Raw genomic sequence first — 24,576 nt, 5'->3', positions numbered from 1 at the left:
GATTTTTGAAATAGATATTTGATAACTTCTGTAATATGGTTTAACTTAGGAAGATCACATCGATTGAACTTGGAGTAAGAATGTTAAGTTTCGTTCCCAATCCAAGTTAAACTTCTAAAGGGAAATGTTGATTAATAATGTTAAGCATCGTTTGCAATCCAAATTTAACTTTAGTAGAGCACATGGGTAGCTAGGATAGTTCTATGCTTGTATAAATTTTTATACAGGGGAACTAGGACGATATTCCGAGTAGAAACCTGTTGGTTGCTACTCGGAATATCGTACCAGTTCCCCTGTATAAAAATTTTGAACAAGTCCCGAACCTTTCATAACAACCTATTGTGTTCTTTAGAAATTAAATTTGGAATCGCAAATAGAACTTAACATTATTGATTCCAAATTCAACTTATCTGTTCTTAGAGGTTTAGACTTGGATCGTAAATGATGCTTAACATTATTAATCCAAATCCACCTATGTTACAAATTCGATTAAATATTTATTTCAGAGATCGTCTTCCAGGTTAAACATGGCGAGACACTAGACCTTCTTGGGTATGGGATCATCCACCACTTCCTAGACAAAGCCTTTCAACGAAATTCAATATTTAATCTCATTACAGTAACCCTAGGTTTAACCATTAAGAACAATCGAATCACAAGATCGAAAAACCAAAGAAACACAAAGTCGAATCATAAATCTGAAATCTAGAATCGTTAGCCTCTTGTGTTTGCTATTTCAAAATCCATAAAAAGAAAAACTAGTATGATGCAGAATAAGACAACTAGTTATACCTTTCTTTGTAAATAAAAACCTCTTAATCTTCTATTGTATTCCTCTCATTCTCTTGGACGTCGTGTGGGCGACGATCTACCAAGAAGAAATCTACCTAAGCCTTCTTCTCTTTCTCCAAGCTTCGGCCACCAAAGGGATCTAGATAAGAGAGCCTCCTTTCTCTTCTTCTTCTCCTCCTAGTAACCGGCCACCAAGACTCCTAGAAGAATAGATGTCGCTGGCCACAAAGTGGAAATCAAAGGAGAAGAGAGAAAGGAAGAGGGTCGGCCACCAAAAGAAAAGAGAGAGAAACAATAGAATAGAGTTGTGTCTCATGAAGGCACCCTCCCCCTCTCTTTTATAATCCTTGGTGAATCTAAAAAAGGAAAGTTTTATAACAAAAATAAAACTTCCTTTAATTACTCGATATTGGACAGCCACCTCTTGTAAAGCCAAACAAGGAAAGATTTTAAACAAAAATTAAAATATCTCTTTTAAAATATCCCTTTTGTGGTTAGCTATAAAAGGAATGTTTTATAAATTAAAATCTCTCTCTTTTAAATCCTTTTATGGATATCTATAATTTTAGAATGTATACTAAAAGTCTAGCCTTTTAAAACATTTATTTTTGAAATAAAGAATCACATTGGTCAAATGTCTACATTTATATACTAAGTGTAGTTGTTCAATTAATTTATATTATGGATAACATGGTGTGTGGTGTCACACACAGAAGATCATGTTATCAATTCCTTAGAAATTATAAACAGTAGCTCATGACTAAGATGGAAAGGAACAAACCATTGGAATAGTCGTAGTGTAATTTGGTATTAGTTTATCTTAACTATAAAATTACACTAATACACTCAGAGTGTATTGAGCTGGACCATTTAAGGTAAGTTCTTTTTGTACTGACTGAATAAAAGAACAAGACCTTTGTTATTATGGAAGTGTGTGCTCTTAATCCTGATATAATAACAAGCACATATATCTAATATTTATTTATTTGACTTATCAAAGGGTGCGATTTAGCTAGATAAATCAAGAGACCCGATAAGTTGGGAAATGATATTATTTATAGTGTGTGTTGTTGATTATAGAAGGAAACTGTGTCCTAGTAATCTAGGTTGATTATGTCCCCAAGAGGAGTTCATAAGGATTGTCATGTAAACCCTGCAGGTGGACTTAGTCTGACATGATGATAAGGTTGAGTGGTACTACTCTTGGAGCTAGATACTAATTAAGTGAGTTGTCAGTAACTCATTTAATTAGTGGACATTCTGTATCTTAAACATAGGGAGACTAACATACTCATGATAAGAAGGAGCCCAAAATATAATTTGGGATTGGTGCGGTAGTTCAATAATAATTCTTTAGTGGTATGAATTATTATTGATGAAATTAAGTTGGGTGTTCGGGGCGAACACAGGAAGTTTAATTTCATTGGTACACTAAAACTAATTCCTCCTCTCGGTCCCTATTGTAGCCTCTTATATATAAAGTATTATGCCCACCAAATACCCACTTCATACCCACCCTTAGGTGGCCGGCCAAGCAAGCTTGGAACCCAAGCTTGGGCCGGCCAAGCCAAAAGGCTTGAGCCAAGTAGGTGTTGGGATCTTGGATGGCTAGAGGGGGGTGAATAGCCTCTTCAAAAACTAAAACTTAAAGATAAAACTCACACGAGTGGTTAGCGCAGCGGAAAACAAGTTAAGAACAGAATAAGAATAAGAGAAGAAACAAAGCAAACCACAGTGACTCAAGTGTTTACGAGGTTCGGGGATAACTTGCCCCTACTCCTCGGTGTCCGTAAGGTGGACAAGCCGATCTTCGGTAGATCAACCCCGGTGAACACCCGGCTATGAACTTTCTCCTTCTCGGTGGAGTGACCTCTCAACAAAATCTCAACAGGTATGTAGAATATAGCACAAGACTTACTGAGCTTGGTGACTTAGGAGAATGAAAATTAAGCTTACAGTCACGCGAAGGTCAGTGAAACAGAGAGCAAGTCGAGACAGCCGCTTCTCAGCCCCGAGCGTCAAAGCTTTTGCACCGATCGACAGAGAGTTTCGTTTTTTCTTTCTTCCCTAAGAAAAACTTCTACTTAACCCTCTCTTCAACCAGCCTTTTATGTCTCTGCCATCTCTGCCTTTCGCCCGCAACGGATCCCTGCCAAACTGCAGCAAATCTCTGCATCCAGCCATAGCATCGCCAATCACGCTTCTTTCTCATCTGATCATCTGAGCTCACACCAATGGAATTCTGGTCTTCACTGGTGTCTCTGAGCTCCACCCAATCACCATGAGTTGAGCTGATCGATGCCAGATCACCGCCAGATCGCAGCCACGACTTTGCTGCTTTAACAGGTTTACAGTGGAACATAGCAAAAGTCTCTCTGGTATCCTCTATTAATGAAGCTCAATTTGAAATCAACCAATTGCAAATTACCAGTAACCTGCACCTCAAAATCTTGCAGCAGATGGTTAGAAATATTTAGGCAAAAGCAACTTTGAATCAGAAAGAATCAGAGAAAGTGCATGCAAAACAGACTATAATATGGATCGGTCTGCAGACCGATCCATACGTTCAAATCTCTTTTTCGATCGTTACTGATCGGTCTGCGGACCGATCAGAAACTAACCTGATCGGTCCCCAGACCGATCAGGTGTCGCGCGCACAAGCCTGATCGGTCTCCGGACCGATCAGGCATCAATCTGACCGGTCCCGAGACCGGTCAGTATCGATACAGTAGCATACTGAGTATTCGCAGTATGCTACTGAGTTCTCACTGATCGGTCGGCGGACCGATCAGTAACAACACAGTATGCTACTGAGTGTTTACTGATCGGTCCGTAGACCGATCAGGACACACTTAGTGTCATGGATCGGTCTGCCGACCGATCACCCGTGCCACTTGTGCCACTGGATCGGTCATCAGACCGATCCAAGGCTGTGATTTAAGAGGCAAGCTTCCAAGCTTGCTACCCTTAATCCTGACAGTCCAGAGACCGAGCTACCGAGCTCTTCTCCGACTATACATGCCAAGTTTCCATACTTGGACTTCCCAACACCAGATGTCCGATCACCCTTGATCCATCTGGATTTTCCCTTGCCTGGCTTCACTCACCAGGACTTTCCAATTGCCTGGCTTCACTCACCAGGACTTCCAATTGCCTGGCTTCACTCACCAGGACTTTCCAATTGCCTGGCTTCACTCACCAGGACTTTCCAATTGCCTGGCTTCACTCACCAGGACTTTCCAATTGCCTGGCTTCACTCACCAGGACTTTTCCAATTGCCTGGCTTCACTCACCAGGACTTTCCAATTGCCTGGCTTCACTCACCAGGACTTTTCCAATTGCCTGGCTTCACTCACCAGGACTTCTCCCGTGCCAAGCTCCTTGCTCGGACTTTTCCCAATCAGATTAATCAGGTCAACCAAGTCAACCCTGATTTGTCTGAGTCAATTCAATATCTGATTGAAACTTAAATCAGTGTCAACATCAAAACAACATCCAGGTCAGACTGTATCAACAGTAGGGTGGCCGGCCATAGCTTGGAGCCCAAGCTTGGTGTGACTGACCATATAAAATAAAAGGATTTTATTTTTTAAAATCTTTTCTTATGTGGATACCATGGTTTTAAAAGAGAGTTAAAAATTTAAATATTTCCTTTTATAGTTTTCTACAAAATATTAAGTGAAAGGTTTGATATCTTTCCTTATTTGTAGTTAAAAGGAAGATTTTAATTTTTGATAAAACTTTCTTTTTTTGTAACCATCTTCATGATTTAAAAGGGAGTTTTAAAATTAAATATTTCCTATTATAGTTTCTATAAAAGATTAAGAAAAAATTTGATATCTTTTCTTATTTGTAGATTGAGAGGAAGATTTTAATTTTAAAGAAAACTTTCCATTTTGGAAATCATCCACATGTTTTAATAAGAGAGATTTTAATTTATAAAATTTCCTATTATGACCAACCCTGAAGGGAAAATTAATAGAGAAATTTTTATTTTAAAATTTCCGAAAACAAATAAGGAAGTTTTAATTTTGTGTTTAAAACTTGCCTTATTTGGAGCAATTGATGTGGCCGGCCATGATAAAGGATTAAAGGCAATTTTAATTAAAATTTTCTTTCATTGGCAAAGAGAATAAGGAAGTTTTTATTAAAACTTTTCTTATTTGCCAAGACCAAGGAATATAAAAGAGAGGGTAGAGGTGCCTCACCTAATAACATATCATCTATTATTCCTCTCTCTTTTCTTCCTTTGTGTGGCCGGTCCTAATCATTCTCTCCTCACTTCTTCTTGTGGCCGAACCATATCATCTCTTGGAGTTCTTTGGTGGATGGATTTTGCTTGGAGAAGGAGAGAGAGGAGGCTTTGCTCTTGCATCCCTTGGAACTTGAAGGTTGGTGGCCGAAACTTACAAGAAGGAAGTTGTCTTGGTGGTTCTCATCTCGGTAGATAGTTGCCCACACAACATCCGAGATAAGAAGAGGAATATGATAGAAGATCAAGAGGTTGTTGCTTATAAATAAAGGTATAACTAGTAATTCTATTCCGCATCATACTAGTTTTCTTTGTATAGATTTTGAAATACCAAACACAAGAGGCATATGATTCTACGTTTCAAATTTGTGATTCGAGTTTGTGTTCTTTTCTTTTCTTTTTCAATCTTGTGATTCGATAGTTCTTATTTGTTAAACCTAGGGTTACTATAAGGAGATTGAATATTGAATTTTTTTAAAAGGCTTTGTCAAGGAAGTGGTGGATGATCCCATAACCAAGAAGGCCTAGTGCCTCGCCATGTTTAACCTGGAAGCCAATTTTAGAAATAAATATTTAATCAACTTTGTAACATGGGTGGACTTGGATTAATAATGTTAAGCATCATTTACGATCCAAGTCTAAACCTCTAAAAATAGATAAGTTAAATTTGGAATCAATAATATTAAGTTCCGCTTGCGATTCCTAATTTAATTTCTAAAGAACACAATAGGTTATTAGGAATGGTTCAGGACTTATACAAAATTTTTGTACAGAGGAACCGGTACGATATTTCGAGTATCAACCAACAATTGGTATCAGAGCTAGGGTTTACCTCTGTGTGTTTGGTTTTCAGTTTAATTTTGCACATGTCATACATAATTTAGGTAGGATAATAGTAGGATGTGCTCACTCTGTGGTTGCAGCTCCAACTATTATGGCTTATAGATATTTTGTGTGATTGGACCCTTGGACATGTGAATGACATTTTTGTGTGTGCATGATTGTATGTATTAAATACAGCAGGAGCTGTATTAGTTTTAGGATTTTACATTTTTGTTTCGATCTAGATTACATGTACATTGCTTTGTGGAATATAGGATCGATATATGTAAAATTTTATTTTTTTCGCGGATCGTATCCTTGCAAGGCGTGGTACTTTTTGTGGACCAGAGGCGCAGCGATAAAAGAAGCAAGATAGATGCGGTGACTAGACCCGATTACGGTGGCTAAAGATAGCAGCAGCTAGGGTCGACAGCACACGGATGATGGAAAAGGCCATAATAGTTGGAAAATTATTTTTCCATATTTGTTGCTTTATTTGCTTTGATGTGTGCTTGCATAGTTAAAATTCCTCGCCTTAAATAACTAAGTGGGAGAGGGATTAGTAAATAAATTCTACGGTCTCCATTACTGGTTTGTAAGTGATGCGACAAACTTGCGTGTTGGCTCTGAGTGACTCCCTCCCCATCGGATGAGTTTGTTTGTAGATCGCTAGATCAAACTTTCTTTATGGATGGTTATAGGAAATTATTTAGGAGCGTGTGATCTTCTCCATTTGAAGAAGCACAATCTTATTTAATGGACTAAGTATCAAGTAATGGTATGCACTTAGGAACATTTAATTGTATCATCCTTATCGGAGTCACTGCTATTATTATTAGTACGATCGAAGGAAAAACCAACTATTAATTTTATTTGTCATAAAGTTAGGTTGACAAGAATAAAATTAATGGGTAAAACCTCCTCTTACAAATGTTTTGATTTTGTATACGTCCACACTATCATGGCATGCAAAATACACGGTGTTTGAGATGTTGATAAATTTAAATAGTATTGTTTGAGGAATCAATATTATTCTAAATTTAGAGTCTTGACCAAAAGTTCATTTTGTGATTCTTAGGATGGCTTTCAACCTACTGGCTATTATTCTAAAAGAGAACCAACTTACTGGTCCAAACTACACAGACTGGAAAAGAAACCTGGACATTGTCCTAACTGCTGAAGGCTATAAGTTTGTATTGTTAGAGACCTACCCTGATGCACCTAATAGTGATTCTAGTGAAGAGGAGATTGAGTATCATAAGAAATGGGTAAAAACATATGAGATGCCTCAGTGTTACATTTTGGCCTCAATGTCAAATGTGCTGCAACATCAGCATCAGGACTTACCAACTACTTATGATATGATGAGCAATCTCAAAGAACTCTTCGGACACCAGAATCGGGCTGCTAGGCAAGAGGCAATGAGAAAACTAATGACAGCCACCATATCAGAGGGGACACCCGTAAGGGATTATTTCCTCAAGATGATGGCTTATTTGAACGAAATATAGATCCTTGGAGCTGAAATCAATGGGGAAACCCAGATCAATATTATTCTCCAGACGCTACCCAGAAGTTTTGAGCAATTCCGCCTGAACTAAAACATGAACAAAAGGGTTTATACGTTGGCGTAACTTCTGACATAACTTCAGGCAGCAGAAGGTATATTTCGTCATAGTTCTCAGATTCACTTTGCTGAAAATATTTCTACTTTTAATTCGAAAGGCAAGAAGAAGAAGAAATAGGCTGGCTCAGTAAAGAAGATGAAAAGATCTCTAGGTACTGGATCTAAAGCTGGAGTGAAGAAGCCAAAGCGTAAGTGCTTCATCTGCAAGCAGTCGGGGCATTAAAAGGTGGACTGTCCTCGTAGGAATCAAAACAATAGAGGTATATCTTATTCTCTTGTAGTTGTAACATGTTTAGCGGTGTTATCTACCAGTACCTGGTGTGTAGATACAGGAGCCATTGATCATGTCTGCAATACATTGCAGGGGTTCCAGGAAACCCGACGACTATATGAGGGAGAGATAACGGTCTACATAGGCAATGCTACGAAAGTAGCGGTTGTTGTAGTGGGAGACATCTACTTATCATTTGATAGGAATAGAAATTTGATTTTAAGAAATTATCTTTATGTACCAACTTTTAGAAAGAATTTAATTTCAATTTCTAAATTGTTTGTGGATAGATATTATGTTTTTTTTATGACAAAGTAGTTATCAAGAAGAATAGTGTTATTATCTGTTCTGGTACATTAGTAGGCAACTTGCATACTCTAAATCCAATTTCTCCCACAAAGCAACAAATGGAAATTAATAACACATCTTCTAATTCTAATAAGAGAAAGGAACCTTCAGAAATGAACCAAATATATCTTTGGTATCTAAGACTTGGTCATATTAACTTAAGTAGGATTCAAAGGCTAATAGCCGATGGACTCTTGGGTTTATTAGTGTGAAAAACTTTCCAACTTGCGAATCTTGCTTGGAAGGTAAAATGACCAAGAGACCTTTTAAGGCCAAGGGGTGTAGAGCCAAAGATGTGTTAGAACTGGTTCATTCTGATTTGTGTGGTCCTACGTCTATCCAGGCAAGAGATGGTTATGAATATTTTGTCTCTTTTATAGATGATTATTCTAGATACGGATACATTTACTTGATGCGCTGCAAGTCTGAGTGCTTTGATAAGTTCAAAGAGTACAAGGCTGATGTGGAGAAACGTTATGGTAAAACTATCAAGACACTACAGTCTGATCGTGGTGGCAAATACCTCTTTGGAGAGTTTAGGAATTACTTATCAGAGGTTGGAATTCAATCCCAATTGTCTGCACCTGGTACACCCCCAAAAGAACGGTGTGACAAAACGAAGGAATAAGACTCTTATGGAAATGGTTAGATTGATGATGAGTTATTCTTAATTACCAAATTTGTTTTGGGGATACACCCTATAAACGACAGCGCACATTCTGAACTTGGTAACTTCTAAATCAGTACCTTCTACTCCCACAAAATTATGGAATGGGCATAAGCCTTATCTAAGACATATTTGGATTTGGGGTAGTCCAACACATGTGCTGAAGGGAGACACTGACAAGTTGGAATCATGAACAAAAGTTTGTCTGTTTCTAGGATATCCCAAAGGAACGAAAGGTGGTCTGTTTTATAATCCTAAAAATCAGAAGATCATTGTTGGCACCAATGCTCGGTTTTTAGAGGAAGATTATATAATGGACCACAAGCCCATGAGTAAAATTATTCTAGAAGAAATAAGAGAGGGCACGCCTAACTTAGTACCAACAATACAAGATGAAATATAACAAAAAACTGCAACGCGTATCACAAATGATACACAACCACAAATAGTGCCTCGTCGTAGTGGGAGGGTTGTGAGGCAACTTGAAAGATTCATGTTTTTGGGAGAGTCTTCAGACTTGATCCTTGGTGAACATGAACCTGATCCCCGGACATATGACGAAGCACTCCAAGATAAAGATGCAGTATCTTGGCAAAGAGCGATGAACTCTAAAATAGAATCTATATATTCTAAGAAGGTCTGGGAGCTTGTAGAACCACCTAATGGTGTAAAAGCCGTTGGATGTAAGTGGATCTACAAAAGGAAAAGAGGGATAGATGGGAAGGTAGAAACCTTCAAAGCAAGGTTTGTTGTGAAGGGGTATACTCAGAAAGAGGGAATCGATTATGAGGAAACCTTTTCACCAGTAGCTATGCTTAAGTCTATCCGGATACTCTTATCTATTGCTGCTCATATGGATTATGAGGTTTGGCAAATGGATGTTAAGACAGCTTTCCTTAACGGAAGTCTTGAAGAAAACATCCATATGAAGTAACTAGAGGGGTTCATTGAAAAAGGCAAAGAGCATCTAGTATGTAAGCTAAAATGGTTTATTTATGGACAGAAGCAAGCTTCAAGGTCTTGGAACATCTGGTTTAATGAAGTAATCTAGTCGTATGGATTTATTCAATGTCCGTATGAGTCTTGTGTATACAAGAAGTGTGATGGAAATGTGGTGGTATTTCTTGTACTATACGTAGATGACATTTTGTTAGATGGAAACAATATCAAAGTGTTGTCAGAAGTAAGGGTATGGTTGTCCAAGTAATTGGATATGAAGGGCTTGGGAGAATGCACACATATTCTTGAGATCAAAGTAATAAGGGATTGCAAGAAAAGAATGTTGTGCTTGTCCCAAGCTTCATATATCGATACAACCCTAGCTCGTTTTAGCATGCAAGACTCCAAGAAAGGGTTTCTACCTTTTAGACATGGAGTAACTTTATCTAAAGACATGTCTCCGAAGACATCAAAAGAGATAGAGGACATGAAGGTAGTTCCTTATGCTTCGGCTGTCGGAAGCCGAATGTATGCTATGTTGTGCACGGGATCGGATATCTGTTTTGCCGTGGGCATGGTTAGCAGATATCAAAGTACCCCTGGGAAAGGACATTGGACTACTGTAAAGCATATATTAAAGTACCTGAGAAGGACTAGAGATTATATGTTAGTTTACCAAACAGATGATTTGCTCCCTATGGGTTACACGGATTCCGACTTCCAATCAGATAGGGACAATAGTAAGTCTACATCAAGCTATGTGTTTACTTTAAGAGGTGGAGCCATTGCATGGAGGAGTTTTAAGCAGAAATGCGTTTCTGACTCAACCATGGAAGCTGAGTATGTGGCAGCCTTTGAGGCAGCAAAAGAAGTAGTGTGGCTCGGGAACTTCCTAATGGACTTAGATGTGATTCCTGGTTTACCCAAAATCATCACATTTATTGTGATAATAGTGGTGCAGTAGCAAACTCGAAGGAACCACGAGCCCATAAGGTGAGTAAACACATAGAGCGCAAGTACCACCTGAAACGAGACATCATAAAGCGAGGAGAAGTTGTTGCCACCAAGATTGCATCAGCAGATAACCTGGCAGATCCTTTCACTAAGGCCCTTCTGGCGTAAGCTTTTGATCGACATGTTGAAGGAATGGGAATCAGATGTATGGCAGTGTTTATGACAGTATAGTCTTTCAGTATAAGTGAGAGATTGTTAGAGTGTATACTAAAAGCCTAGTTTTTTGTAAACATTAATTTTTGAAATAAAGAATCACATTGGTCAAATGTCTACATTTATATGCTAAGTGTAGTTGTTCAATTAATTTATATTGTAGATAACATGGTGTGTGGTGTCATACACAGAAGATCATGTTATCAATTCCTTATAAATTATAAACAGTAGCTCATGACTAAAATGGAAAGGAACAAACCATTGGAATAGCCATAGTGTAATTTGGTATTAGTTTATCTTAACTATAAAATTACACTAATACACTCAGAGTGTATTGAGCTGGACCATTTAAGGTAAGTTCTTTTTGTACTAACTAAATAAAAGAGCCAGACCTTTGTTATTATGGAAGTGTGTGCTCTTAATCCTGATATAATAACAAGCACATATATCTAATATTTTTTTATTTGACTTATCAAAGGGTGTGATTTAGCTAGATAAATCAAGAGGCCCGATAAGTTGGGAAATGATATTATTTATAGTGTGTGTTGTTGATTATAGAAGGAAACTGTGTCCTAGTAATCTAGGTTGATTATGTCCCCAAGAGGAGTTCATAAGGATTGTCATGTAAACCCTGCAGGTGGACTTAGTCTGACATGATGATAAGGTTGAGTGGTACTACTCTTGGAGCTAGATACTAATTAAGTGAGTTGTCAGTAACTCATTTAATTAGTGGACATTCTGTATCTTAAACATAGGGAGACTAACATACTCATGATAAGAAGGAGCCCAAAATATAATTTGGGATTGGTGCGGTAGTTCAATAATAATTCTTTAGTGGTATGAATTATTATTGATGAAATTAAGTTGGGTGTTCGGGGCGAACACGAGAAGCTTAATTTCATCGGCAGACCAAAACCAATTCCTCCTCTCGGTCTCTATCGTAGCCTCTTATTTATAAAATATTATACCCACCAAATACCCACTTCCTACCCACCCTTAGATGGTCGGCCAAGCAAGCTTGGAACCCAAGCTTGGGCCGGCCAAGCCAAAAGGCTTGAGCCAAGTAGGGTGGTCGGCAATAGCTTGGATCCCAAGCTTGGTGTGGCGGCCATATAAAATAAAGGATTTTATTTTTTAAAATCTTTTCTTATGTGGATACCATGGTTTTAAAAGAGAGTTAAAAATTTAAATCTTTCCTTTTATAGTTTTCTACAAAAGATTAAGTGAAAGGTTTGATATCTTTCCTTATTTGTAGTTAAAAGGAAGATTTTATTTTTGATAAAGCTTTCCTTTTTTGTAACCATCTTCATGATTTAAAAGAGAGTTTTAAAATTAAATCTTTCCTATTATAGTTTCTACAAAAGATTAAGAAAAGATTTGATATTTTTCATTATTTGTAGATTGAGAGGAAGATTTTAATTTTAAAGAAAACTTTCCTTTTTGGAAATCATCCACGTATTTTAATAAGACACATTTTAATTTATAAAATTTCCTATTATAACCAACCATGAAGGAAAAATTAATAGAGAAATTTTTATTTTAAAATTTCCGAAAACAAATAAGGAAGTTTTAATTTTGTGTTTAGAATTTGCCTTATTTGGAGCAATTGATGTGGCCGGCCATGATAAAGGATTAAAGGAAATTTTAATTAAATTTTCCTTTCATTGGCAAAGAGAATAAGGAAGTTTTTATTAAAACTTTTCTTATTTGCCAAGACCAAGGAATATAAAAGAGAGGGTAGAGGTGACTCACCTAATAACATATCATCTATTATTCCTCTCTCTTTTCTTCCTTTATGTGGCCGACCCTAATCATCCTCTCCTCTCTTCTTCTTGTGGCCGAACCATATCATCTCTTGGAGTTCTTGTGGTGACCGGATTTTGCTTGGAGAAGGAGAGAAAGGAGGCTTTCCTCTTGCATCCCTTGGAGCTTGAAGGTTGGTGGCCGAAACTTGCAAGAAGGAAGTTATCTTGGTGGTTCTTATCTCGGTAGATCGTTGCCCACACAACGCCTGAGATAAGAAAAGGAATACGATAGAAGATCAAGAGGTTGTTGCTTACGAAGAAAGGTATAACTAGTAATTCTATTCCGCATCATACTAGTTTTCTTTGTATAGATTTTGAAATACCAAACACAAGAGACATATAATTCTTGGTTTCAAATTTGTGATTCGAGTTTGTGTTCTTTTCTTTTCTTTTTCGATCTTGTGATTTGATTGTTCTTATTAGTTAAACCTAGGGTTACTATAAGGAGATTGAATATTGAATTTCTTTAAAAGTCTTTGTCAAGGAAGTGGTGGATGATCCCATAACCAAGAAGGCCTAGTGCCTCGCCATGTTTAACCTGGAAGCCAATTTTAGAAATAAATATTTAATCAACTTTGTAACATGGGTAGACTTGGATTAATAATGTTAAGCATCGTTTGCGATCCAAGTCTAAACCTCTAAGAATAGATAAGTTAAATTTGAAATCAATAATGTTAAGTTCCGCTTGCGATTCCTTATTTAATTTCTAAAGAACACAATAGGTTGTTAGGAATGGTTCAGGACTTATACAAAATTTTTGTATAGAGAAACCAGTACAATATTCGAGTATCAACCAACATATAAAAGATAAGATTTAAAAATAAAACTCCTTTTATATCATGGTTACAAAAAGGAAAGTTTTGTCAAAAATTTAAAATCTTTCTTTCACATTATAGATAACTACAAATAAGGAAAGATATCTAATCTCCCTTTTAATGCTTTGTAGAAAATCTATAAAAGGAAATATTTTAAAATTTAAAACTTTCTTTTAAAACCATGTGGATGAAAACATAAAAGGAAAGATTTTATCAAAATTTTCTTTTTAATAAAATCCCTCTTTCCTTTCACACTTGGCTAGCCCCTTGCTTGGGCACCAAGAAAGGCTTGGCCGACCCTAACTCAAGCACCAAGCTTGGCTTAGCCGACCCCTTGCTTGGGCTCCAAGCAAGGATAGGGGCTTGCCCTTGGCATGGGCTAAGAGGCTAGGCTTTGGGTGGATATAAGGCTTCATATAAGATGCTACAATAGGGACCGAGAGGAGAAATTGGTTATGGTCTCCCGATGAACTTGAGCTTCCTGTGTTCGCCCCAAACACCCAACTCAAGTTCATTAATAATAACTCATACCACTAAAGATCTATCATTGAACTACCGCACTTATCCCAAATTACATTATGGGCTCCTTCTTATCATGAGTGTGTTAGTCTCCCTGTGTTTAAGATATCGAATGCCCACTAATTAAATGAGTTACTGACAACTCACTTAATTAATATCTAGCTCCAAGAGTAGTACCACTCAACCTTGTCATCATGTCGAACTAAGTCCACCTGCAGGGTTTACACGACAATCCTTATGAGCTCCTCTTGGGGGCATCATCAACCTAGATTCCTAGGACACAGTTTCCTTCTATAATCAATAACACACACTATAAATAATATTATTTCCAACTTATCGAGCCTATTGATTTATCGAACCAAATCACACCCTTTGATAAATTAAAGAAATAAATACTAAATATATGCGCTTGTTATTATATCAAGATTAAGAGCAGACACTTCCATAATAACAAAGGTCTTGTTCTTTTATGCAGTCAGTATAAAAAGAAACTGCCTTAAATGGTCCTGCTCAATACACTCAGAGTGTACTAGTGTAATTTTATAGTCAAGATAAACTAATACCAAATTGCACTGTGAATATTCCAATGGTTTGTTCCCATCCATCTTACTCGTGAGCTACTATTTATAATTTATAAGGAACTGATAACATGATCTTCTGTGTGTGACACCACACCATGTTGTCTACAATATAAATTAATTGAACAACTACACTTAGCATATAAATATAGACATTTGACCAATGTGATTCTTTATTTCAAAATAAATGTTTACAAAAAACTAGGCTTTTAGTATACACTCTAACACAACCGACAAGAGGCGCCTCCAACGATTGTTAAGGGTGCCTCCAGCTGCTTTTCCAGCATTTCTTTCGAAGTTTCGATTGCTTAGGTGATTGCGGCCAACTGAAATTGGGCTCACCCGAATCCAATTTCTGGCCTACTCCTCAAGTAGGCTTCTGCCCCGGCTTCTCATCTCTCGAACATCGCGCATGTTCTTCTCGTCCACCGATGTACTCTTATGTAGCTCTTTCATCCTTCGGACACACCGAGCCCGTCGTCTCCCTTCCCATGTCATCCTTCTCACTAGTTGCATCTTCCGCTCGACTTCCTACGCTCCTAAGCTCTTGCACACTTAGACGTAGGGATCAAAACCAAACAGGACCTAACCTAACTTGGTTGATCACATCAAAACAACCACGGGGACCAATGGATTAAACTTATTAGTTTTAATAAAAATTTTAAATTTTCTTACCATAAAGACCATTTCATCATCATCAAGAATTGTTTCAGATTCTGATTTGTCAATTTTTACTCTTAATATAATGTTGTGCTTGGACTCTTTCTTCAGATCTGCACATCTAGTTTCATGTACTTCAAGTGTAGAAAATAATTCTTCTAATGTACTTACTTCTAGATCCTTAGAGATGTAATAAACATATACTAAGGTTGACCATTTAGGATTCCTAGGAAATGCGTTAAGGGCGTACCTTGTGTTAGGATCCTTCGTACGGCTAGAGAGGGGGTGTGAATAGCCGACCCCAATCTTTCTCGTTTCTTCCTACGATTAGGTTAGTGCAGCGGAAATACAACGTAGAAAGAAAACAGGAGAAGAAAGACAAACCATATAACGAGGTTCGGAGATGAACTCCTACTCCTCAGCGTGTCCGTAAGGTGGACGAAGCCTACCAATCCGTCGGTGGATGAGTCCCCGGAAACCCGGCTAATAGATACTCCTTGTGGGTGGAGAAACCTCACCACAATCTTTGCAACAGCAATAGGAGTACAAATAGGAACAAGAAAACAAGAACAGAAATGTAAACAACACTTGCTTGCCTTCTTGAAGTTAGCAGGAACCCTGGTGAAGCAGCAGCTTCTCGGATCCAAGCCTAGCTAGAAAACCAGCAACAGGAAGAAGCTCACGCGAAGCTTTAGCACCCAACGAGCTCAACAAAGCTCAGAAGAAGAAGCGAAGCTTCAGCAGGAGAGAACTTCCGAAGGAAGAAGAAGTAGCTTGAGAGAGACTCACCAAGTCCTGTTGCCTCTTTATACCGCGAAGAAGAAGAGAGAACTAGCCGCTGCTATGCAGCAGGTGGACCGATCAGTCAAGCTCGATCGGTCCGAGATCTCTCGATCGGTCTTGGGGACCGATCGGGACTGTCTGATCGGTCCCCACCGATCAGCACTTCCTGAAGAACTCGCCCAAGTTCTCTCGATCGTCTCTGATCGGTCCGTGGACCGATCGGTGCATGGATCGGTCCACGACCGATCCTCCTTTCTCTTTGCCTTTTCCGATCGGCCCGCAGACCGATCAAGAACTCGATAAGCCATCGATCGTTATCGATCGGTCACGGCCGATCGATACCAACGGATCGATCCACCGATCGATCCGAGCTTGGTTTTGCCCAAACCAAGTTCCAAGTCTTCCAAACCAATATCCGGTCAACCTTGACCTATTGGTATCTCATGCTTAGCATCTGGTCACTCTCTTGACCTGCTAAGACTCCCTACCAAGTGTCCGGTCAATCCCTTTGACCCACTTGGACTTTTCTCTTCGTGTCAAGTATCCGGTCACTCCCTTGACCTACTTGACCTTCTCAACACCAGATGTCCGATCACCCTTGATCCATCTGGATTTTTCCTTGCCCGGCTTCACTCACCAGGACTTTCCAACTGCCTGGCTTCACTCACTAGGACTTCCACTTTCACCTAGCTTCACTCACTAGGATTTTCACCTGGCTTCACTCACCAGGACTTTCCACACTGGCTAACATCCCAGTTAGGACTTTCCCACTGCCTGACTTCACTCACCAGGACTTTCCACACTGCCTAACATCCCAGTTAGGACTTTCCCACTTGCCAAGCTCCCTGCTTGGACTTTTCCCGTGCCAAGCTCCCTGCTTGGACTTTTCCAGTGCCAAGTCTCCATACTTGGACTTTTTGCGTGCCAAGCTCCCTGCTTGGACTTTCCCGGTGCCAAGTCTCCATACTTGGACTTTTCAGGTCAACCAGGTCAATCCTTGACCTAGGGTTGGACCAATAAACTCCCAACCATCTATTCTTGTCTCACATCAAGAATAGAACTCTCTCACGAGTGTCAAACATCAACATGCAACTCAACTAGTCAACCTTGACCTAAGGTTGCACCGACAATCTTCCCAAGTCAAACATCAAAATACAACTCGAGTCAAGTCACCTCGAGTCGGGTCAACCAGGTCAACCTTGACCTAAGGTTGCACCAACAATCTCCCCCTTTTTGATGTTTGACAAAACCCATACTCAAGTTAGGTTAACCCGATAACCTAACTTAGGTTTTCCACTCATCTTCCAATGTCCAATGTTCTTTCCTTGAACATTCTCTGGACATTCTCCCCTTAGGTTAACCCGATAACCTAACTTGGGTTCTCCAATAATTCTCCCCCTTTTTGACACACATCAAAAAGAATTCCAATGTTCTTCCTCGAACATTCCTTGACATTCTTCCCCTAGCTTAGGTTAACCCGATAACATAACTTGGGTTCTCCAATAACTCTCCAATGAACACTCTCCCGTTTTTGACACACATCAAAAAGAAAAAGGAGGGTATCAAGGTCAAAAGTTTCTTCCTAATGAAAGTCCCATACCTTTCATTGAAACTCTTAATTTCCCCCTTGATACTAAACTCAACAATCAACTTAGTGATAATCCCATATCACTAATCCTCAAAAGTCTTAAGGAGTAAAAACTCCCCCTAAAAGTCAACTCCCTCTTGACAATTAGGTAAAACTCCCCCTAAAGGTCAACTCCCCCTTTAACCATTGCACCAACAATGTCTTTGAGAGTTCCAAACCTTTAGTAATCCAAAAACACCACTTCCATAACTGAAATTTCAGACAACAGCTGAAAAATCAGAAATTCGGTACGCCCTGATCCCCCCTGGATCGGTCTCCAGACCGATCCACGCTTTCTGGATCGTCACTGATCGGTCCCAGACCGATCAGATCTTCCCTGGATCGGTCCGCGACCGATCCATACTCACTGAATTCAGAGATTTCTGATTTTCTCTCCGGGAGAAGTTCAGAAACTCACATAAAATTACAGAAAATTCCAAAAATTACGAAACTTTGAGGATACATTCCTCATATCATACACTATCAAGGAAAAATAGTTTTCTATGAAAATAGTTTCCATTTTTCAATCTTGATACAAAGTTCAAAAACTTTGAAATAGTTCAAGTTTAACTCAACTTTGTATCACAATGTTCAATGATGAATGCTATCACTAGGAAAGCTTCATCAAGGTTTTTCAAATCAATTTTAAAATGCTTTTAAAACCATTTGAATTTAGGACCATAATCTTAGGGCTAGATGTACATGACTTGTACACAAGCTTTCCCTATGATCCTTAATTTCTTGAATTAGGGTCATCTAGGTACAAGGACTATGCACCTTGATCCTAACTCATGATCCTAATATCTCACACACATCTAAGGTGTATCAAACCACATTCAAGTCAATTTGATGTGAGATATGGGTTAAGGTCAACTTAGGCTAAGTTCTCATGCATTTTCTAAACACCAATTTGATCTCAATATCAAATTATATGTTTGTCCTCAAATCAATTTCATTGATTATAATGCAAGAGATGATGACATGACATATAATGATATCATAAGTAAAAACATGTGCCAATGTCATGATGTCATGGCATAAAGTTTGAAAACTTAAATAAAGCATGACATATAAACTAGCCTAAGCATTATCATGACATTTCAAATGATAATAAAATAAATATGATGTCATGGCATGGCATATGGCAACCAATCATGGCAAGTTAGCACAAATAAAATACCTAAATTCCCTATCTAAGTATCCTTAGCCTTAGCTAACTTAAAATCTAACCCTAGATTGCCCATATATCCCTAAGAGAAAACCAAAATCCCAATTATGGTATTTCTCTAGGTTTTCTTAAATTGTGCCAAATAAGATTAAAATCGATATTTTTCAAATATGGCACAATTTACTCTTCAAGGAGTAAATAATAATTCTTTTTCATTTTCAAAAGTTATCAAAACCTTGAAAATGTTCCTTGAGTGTCAATTTCCTCAAAGTTGGGTTAACTACCCTTCTAATTGGAGTTGACACTCTCTAACCCATCTATGGGATAGAGAATATACTCCTAGGAACCCAATATCAATGTGAGCTCATTGGGTTCACTAAATATTCACTAGGGATGACTTCCCTAGCAACCCTCCTAATGACCCTCCTAGGCTTTGAAGCCTTGGTCATTTGGGACTCATCAAGATCAACTCTAGGGGTGACTCCCCTTGTGACCTTGGTGGTGGTCTTCCTAGCCCTAGGTTTTGTTCCATAATCGAATGGAACACTATGGTAAGTGGGCTTGACCACTTGGGACTTAGGTTTGTGACTCAAACCTTTCTTGTCCTTGGACTTGGGTTTTTGACTCTTAAACCCTAGAGATGACTTCTCCATGTTCTTAAGAGTCTTTTCCAAAGTATCAAGTCTTGACTTCAAGACTTGATTCTCCTTCTCTAATACCTCAATTTTTGATTTATCACTCTTCCTTGAGGTATTCCTAGGCATATGTCTAGTTGATTTAGGATTCCTACCTAGGTTATCCTTAGCCTTAGATGGGTTGATCCTAGGGTTAGCCTTTCTAGAATTATCCTTATCTAGATTCACATGTTTAGCTCCTAAGCACATGTATTGATTCCTAAGGTTATCATGCTTGTTATTATCGACAAGTGCAATAAAATTCCTAGCATGCATTTTATTAGAATTGCAAAAATGAACCTTAGAGGTTACCTTAGGGTTTGCCTTAGCTCCCCCTTTACATGTGTTTGGCCTCTTGTCCTTGTGAGGTTGCCTCCCCCTTGGACATTGACTCCTATAGTGTCCCCTTTGCTTGCATTGGAAGCACACGATGTGCTCCTTGCCCTTGCGTTTCGGGACTCCGGCTTCCTTGACCTTTGGCGCCGGTGGAGTCTTTCTTACCCTCTTTGGACACTTACTCTTGTAATGTCCATGTTCCCTACACTCAAAACACATTATGTGTAATTTGCTTGAAATCACAGTATTTGAGTTACCTAGGGTTGTGGATGGAGATGAGCTTTCTTCTTCAACCCTTCCGGAGGTGGAAACTTCTTCTTCTTGCTCCGAACTTGAGCAAGAGGAACTCTCCTCCTCTTCTTCCTTGGATGTTGAGTAGCCCTCAACTCCCAATTCGCTCCCTCCATGATGTGAGCTACTTGACTCACTAGGCTCCTCTTCATGGCTTGAAGTGAAGCTCTCCCCATGGTACTTGGCCAAGTTATCCCACAACTCCTTGGCATTATTGTATTTACCTATCTTACACAAAATATTAGTAGGTAATGAAAATTCAATTGTTTTCGTTACCTCTTCGTTGATTTCGGATTTGTGAATTTGTTCTCCGGTCCACTCCTTCTTCTCAAGAGGTTTTCCTTCCCTATCCACCGGAGGAGAAAAGCCTTCTTGTACACAAAACCAATTCATTATGTTAGTCATAAGAAAGTACTTCATCCTTACCTTCCAATACGCGAAGTCGCCGCATTCGTAGAAGGGTGGAATGGTGACGTCTTCTCCATAGAGATCCATTCTCTAGCTTTGCTCCCACGGGTGTTGATCCGATGAAGAGCGACCTGGCTCTGATACCACTTGTTAGGATCCTTCGTACGGCTAGAGAGGGGGTGTGAATAGCCGACCCCAATCTTTCTCATTTCTTCCTACGATTAGGTTAGTGCAGCGGAAATACAACGTAGAAAGAAAACAGGAGAAGAAAGACAAACCATATAACGAGGTTCGGAGATGAACTCCTACTCCTCAGCGTGTCCGTAAGGTGGACGAAGCCTACCAATCCGTCGGTGGATGAGTCCCCGGAAACCCGGCTAATAGATACTCCTTGTGGGTGGAGAAACCTCACCACAATCTTTGCAACAGCAATAGGAGTACAAATAGGAACAAGAAAACAAGAACAGAAATGTAAACAACACTTGCTTGCCTTCTTGAAGTTAGCAGGAACCCTGGTGAAGCAGCAGCTTCTCGGATCCAAGCCTAGCTAGAAAACCAGCAACAGGAAGAAGCTCACGCGAAGCTTTAGCACCCAACGAGCTCAACAAAGCTCAGCAGGAAGAAGAAGCAGAAGCTTCAGGCAGGAGAGAACTTCCAGAAGGAAGAAGAAGTAGCTTCAGAGAGAGACTCACCGAAGTCCTGTTGCCCTCTTTTATACCTGCGAAGAAGAAGAGCAGAGAACTAGCCGTTGCTATGCAACGGCTAGTGCGTGGACCGATCAGGCTGAAGCCTGATCGGTCCAGATCCTCTCTGATCGGTCTTGGGGACCGATCAGCACTCTTCACAGAGAACTCGCCCAAGTTCTCTGATCGTCTCCTGATCGGTCTGTGGACCGATCAGGGTGCATGTGGATCGGTCCACAGACCGATCCCCTCCTTTTCTCTTTGCCTTCTGTTCGCTTTTTGATCGGTCTGCAGACCGATCAGAAGAACCTCAGTAAGCCACTGATCGTTATCTGATCGGTCACCAGACCGATCAGATACCCAGCGTATCGCTGGATCGATCCACTGATCGATCCAGAGCTTGGGTTTTGCCCAAACCAAGTTCCAAGTCTTCCAAACCAATATCCGGTCAACCTTGACCTATTGGTATCTCATGCTTAGCATCTGGTCACTCTCTTGACCTGCTAAGACTCCCTACCAAGTGTCCGATCAATCCCTTTGACCCACTTGGACTTTTCTCTTCGTGTCAAGTATCCGGTCACTCCCTTGACCTACTTGACCTTCTCAACACCAGATGTCCGATCACCCTTGTCCATCTGGATTTTTCCTTGCCCGGCTTCACTCACCAGGACTTTCCAACTGCCTGGCTTCACTCACCAGGACTTCCACTTTCACCTAGCTTCACTCACTAGGATTTTCACCTGGCTTCACTCACCAGGACTTTCCACACTGGCTAACATCCCAGTTAGGACTTTCCCACTGCCTGACTTCACTCACCAGGACTTTCCACACTGCCTAACATCCCAGTTAGGACTTTCCCACTTGCCAAGCTCCCTGCTTGGACTTTTCCCGTGCCAAGCTCCCTGCTTGGACTTTTCCAGTGCCAAGTCTCCATACTTGGACTTTTTGCGTGCCAAGCTCCCTGCTTGGACTTTCCCGGTGCCAAGTCTCCATACTTGGACTTTTCAGGTCAACCAGGTCAATCCTTGACCTAGGGTTGGACCAATAAACTCCCAACCATCTATTCTTGTCTCACATCAAGAATAGAACTCTCTCACGAGTGTCAAACATCAACATGCAACTCAACTAGTCAACCTTGACCTAAGGTTGCACCGACAATCTTCCCAAGTCAAACATCAAAATACAACTCGAGTCAAGTCACCTCGAGTCGGGTCAACCAGGTCAACCTTGACCTAAGGTTGCACCAACACCTTGGAGAATCTTTTCTCCATGATTAGTGAGTCTGGTGATGTGTTCCTTGATCCTTGAGTGAAGGTGTATGATTGTTTCACCTTCTTCTAGCCGAAGGTTGCTTATCTGGTTCTGAAGCAGGTCATGTCTCATGAGTTTAGCTTTGGACGTACCTTTGTGTAGCTCTAGGAACTTCTTCCAAAGCTCCTTTACTAATTCATAGGCATTGATTTTATTGACTTCTTGCAGAGGTAGTACGCTCAGTAGATGGAATTCGGCTCATCCATTTGCTACGAAATCTACTTGCTCCTTCTTGGTCCATTGATATTCTCCTTTGTCTTTTAAAGCTACAAAATCATATTTTAATATTAGTAATAAATCAAAATATATTTTGAAGAATACTTCCATCTTTCTTTTACAAATCACGAACTCCCCCTCAACTTCAGTGGAATGATACTTTATCCGACCATCTTGTGCGCTTCGATCGGTGATTAGTCCTTCTGAAGCATCTTGGTTTTAATACCACTTGTAGGTCCCTTGTAGCCGGCTAGATGGGGGTGAATAGCCTGAAATAAAAATTAAATATCTTTCTCGAACTTTACAGCTTAATTAACATAAATACTTGTACAAAAAATAGTGAAAAAATTAAAAGAAGGGAGACACAACGATTTTACTTGGTTTACAATTAGAAGATTGCTAATCCAAGATGTTAAAAAAGCTCACTAAAGTCTCCTTCAGGTAGAGAAGCCTCTTACAATGGTTAACACACTCAATTACAAAGCTAAACTGAAAGTAGATCATTTACAAGTATTGATTTCTTTTCTTCTAGGATCAGCACTGTATTTATAGCCCTAATCATAGCACTTGGAAGGGTTCTAGTTGCCTGGGCATGGATAAAATTTTATCCGTATCAAACCGGATCATGATAGTGCATGTTTCGATAAATTTTCTGGTTCTGGTGCCCAAACCGAGTTGAAACAGCTCACACCTGGGCACCTTGGCTGTTCCAGGTGATTCAGACACTCAGACTAGGGTCAACTTGGAGTTGACTTCCTGTTTGGGTCTTCCACTTCAGCTCCACTCTGGGTGATTTTGACCATTCGAAATAGGGCTCACTCGAACCCCTTTACTGGCCTTCTCGAATAGTCTTCCGCTTATTGGATCGAATGAGTGCGATAGAGGGGGGGAGGGTGAATATCGTGCTTTTAAAACTTTTCTTTTACTTTTAGAAACCAAAGTCGTGCAGCGGAAAGTAAAATGAAAGACTAGTTCATTTACTTCGTTTGATGTCTAGGTCGACTCCTACTTGAAGGCCCGCGATCCTTGACCGCACCGATGGGTAATCCACTATAACCCTTCTTTTTGAAATCCTCGGAAAGAAGAAGATGGTACAGATACAAAGATATAAGATAGTAACAATCCTACTATCTTATATTAATTTAAGTGCAATACAAATAAAGTATACCGACAATAGTAAGTGAAGGTTGAAGCTCGGTCGGTACTTCCAGATGGACTAGCTTGAAGAGTCGTAGAGGACTTGTAGCACGATCCGTTTGTAGAGAAGAGCTTTGAGATGATCAAAAAAGTATTTTTCACCCTCAGACCTTGAGCTTCAATTTATAAGATCTTTGAGGTTCGGTCGACTGAACCAGCTCCCTTCCTTCCTGGCTGGAGTCTGGCGCTGGCTCAATCTTTTGCATTAACTGGTCATTAAGGGTTCGGTCGACCGATCCCCTTGTTCGGTCGACCGAACTGGCTCCTTCCCTGTTCGTCGAGTTTTGCCGAGATTCACATTTACTGTGCATTAATGGTTGATTGGTTCGGTCGATCAATCAACTCTATTTCCTTTTGCTTCTGATCGATACTGATGAACTGGCCGGTGCTGAGTCAACTTGGTTCGGTCGACTGACCCTATGTTCGATCGACTGATCTAGCCGAACCTGTAACATATAGTTAAACAAAGTATCCCTGCAACATAAAGGTTAGCACAGTAATATATATAATGCATGAGTAATATTAGACAGTAGAACTGTCTTGATCTCAACTTAGAAACCTTCCCGGTTTCTTCTTTTGGATCAACGACCTTAGGTTGTTTCCTTTAGAAACCCGACCTC

Source organism: Zingiber officinale, chromosome 7B, assembly GCF_018446385.1.
Source record: "Zingiber officinale cultivar Zhangliang chromosome 7B, Zo_v1.1, whole genome shotgun sequence".
Classification (NCBI taxonomy): domain Eukaryota; kingdom Viridiplantae; phylum Streptophyta; class Magnoliopsida; order Zingiberales; family Zingiberaceae; genus Zingiber; species Zingiber officinale.
Note: the sequence above shows the minus strand (reverse complement) of the source record.